We start from the raw sequence: 2577 nt of genomic DNA on the forward strand, positions 1-2577 counted from the left end.
TTTGACATACCATTCCAGCATCGGAAGCTGAACTATACCATACATTTTAAAGGTGCGCCAAGCAAATGCAGCAGCAGTGCTAGCTACATTTATACTTCCACCTTTGAGTTCCAGACCCAAGAGTCACGCAGCAGCAGTGACCAACCACGTGGTTCTTCTCCACTTCTTGATGAAGTCTTTCATTTTACTTTCCTCTGGACAAGGTGGAGGAAGTGCACGGAGATTTTAAATGCCAGCTGAGTTTATCTGAAACAGAGGTAAAGGATGTCTCAGCCAAGGGCACTGTCCAATCTGGATCCAGCGATAGCCATAGCAACTGACTTTGTACATTTAAGTGTGTGAGTTCTGTAGTGAATCCAAAAGATAGTGCTTCTTGCTACTCACAATGACCAAAGAGGAGACTGGGTTCAAGCTGGACTGTGTGCCAGCCATGAAAGCTAGGACCATCCCCAGTAGAGGTAGATATTGCAATGGGGTCAACAGAAATAAGGCTTGGCCAAGGCTTGGTCATGCAAAGGTGGAAGCAAATCTTTACGCATTAAAAATCAGTCAAGTAGCCCAGGAGCAAGACTACATACAGATGAGCTCAGGAGGAGGAGCATGGAGCTTGGAAATTGGCTCGGAGCAAGTCTATGGGTGAATTATGTGAGGTCCACAGTAAAGGGCTACCCAGCCCAAGGGTGGTCACTTCTGACTTTCAAGGGACCGAGCTCAAGACAGCCATCAGTATGCTTTCTTCAGCCAGAAATCCTCTGAAATTGTCTCGGCATCTTCTCAGGATGTACCCAGAACTCTACCACTGTCCGGAATAGAGGTAAGGTGCCCAGAACTCAGTCTATGTTTCTAAACTGTGAAATTACACTTTGCAGTCCTTTAAGATCTTTAGAAATTACTTTCATGAATAACTCAGGTGTTTTGTTTTAAACTCCCAAAGGACATCACTACTCTACATTATCTAGTTTTTTCTACAGCCTCTCAGAGGCGTTTAGAGACTTATCCAATGTTTTTAATCCCTGAGTAAAGGTCCTAAAATAGTTCTATGTCCTGTTGTAATATTTATACATTTCTTCTTCTACTTTTATATTGTTTCTTTTTACTTTTATGCAACTCCAATTCTAGAGCCTTTTATGTGTTTTAGAAACTCTTTTTCTCTCCTATTTTCTGGAGTGCATTCAGCTTATAAACACCTATAAAGAACACCAACAAAAAATATATTTTGATGTCATGAACAGATTTAGGCTACAGGACGCACGCTCTAATGCAGCATTAGGTGAGGACATTTGTCTCCATACTGCGTTTATATCACCTGCAAGGTGATTTGTCAAAACAAATACTTTACCACTCTTCTCTGTAAGACTTCATCTATTCCATGCATGGTGGTTCTTTTCTATTTTTAATGCATCTGGAAACACAAAAGATGATTCGAGTGTCACTGATGGGGGAATTCATGGTTCCTTCCTTCTGTGTGAATGATCAACCACCCATCAGCAAGTCCTGCAGTCGCTGCTTGCTCTTCCTGGATCCTTCCGTTGCCTGTTCAAATCCTCAGTCCGAGGATTGCCAGGAATGTCTTCTGGAGCCAGGGCTGGTGTGCCCATGTAACCTTCTGGCCTACATCCACTCTGAGGCATTCATACCAACATGCCAGGAAAACACAGAGCTTTTTTTTTTTATATATATATACATTTATTTTTCTGTCCTTCTCATCTTCAAACGTCATCTTATCTGTGCCATGTTTTAAATAGAGCTAAGGGGACTGTGGGTGGCTTGCGTTTGATCCCTGTATGGTCCTGGTGAGGATATGTGGTTCCGGACAGAGCAGCAGCAGGAAGCAGAGATTTGGAGTGCTAGAAGTGGGTATTGGGGTCATCTCCATCACGTACCCCCTTCTCACTCATGGAACTGTTTCAGGCAGCAGAGGCACCCACACAAGAGATACACTCAGCCATCCTCATCTCCTTCAGACACTCTTATTTCCAGTAATGGTATTTGGCAGGCAAGTTGCTGCTTCTTTAGAATAACCTGCAGTGAGGCAGGTCTTCAGGTGCAGGAAGGAGGTTCCATTGTGCTAAGGAGAAAAAGATAAAACTGTAGTTGGTGCTTCTCTAGTTTGCAGGCAATCTTCTCCATCCTCTATAACTCTAATAAGAGCCCCTTCAGAGGGCACGAGGCAGTATTCCAGCTCTGAAGGCCCCACCTCAGGCGTAAGACCGGGTGTCTGATTTTGCCTTAGAGCATGGATTCACGAGAATTCAAATGTAATTTACATACATTATGGAAATATGGCACTGGAGCTAAAACAGACTATAATAATCAGAGTTCAGATGAATCGAAACTCTTACCTTTCAGAGGGGAGACATCTCTTTTTTCTTTGTGAATCTCAAAGTGAAGGGCCACAAGGGGCTGATTTCCAACTTCCTTCCAACTCCTACACCTTCACACTGGCTCTTACTCCTGCCACACAAGGCAGTGAGCTTCTTGTTTTATAATCTCCACAGGCTGCAGCGAGAGTCCACTCCACCCAGACTTTTAAGGCCTAGTAAGGAGGACTGGCACTGTCCTCCAACCTGTGGAGCA

General features: G+C 43.8%; 1 protein-coding gene across 21 annotated transcripts in view; it reads right to left on the reverse strand.

Annotated features, from left to right (window-relative positions):
• The window catches only part of KALRN (kalirin RhoGEF kinase), a 637031-nt gene that overhangs the window by 511878 nt on the left and 122576 nt on the right, over positions 1–2577 (reverse strand). The window lies entirely within an intron of this gene.

The sequence above is a fragment of the Ursus americanus genome, chromosome 4 (genome assembly GCF_024610735.1).
Source record: "Ursus americanus isolate L20-20 chromosome 4, mUrsAme1.1.p, whole genome shotgun sequence".
NCBI classification, from domain to species: Eukaryota; Metazoa; Chordata; class Mammalia; order Carnivora; family Ursidae; genus Ursus; species Ursus americanus.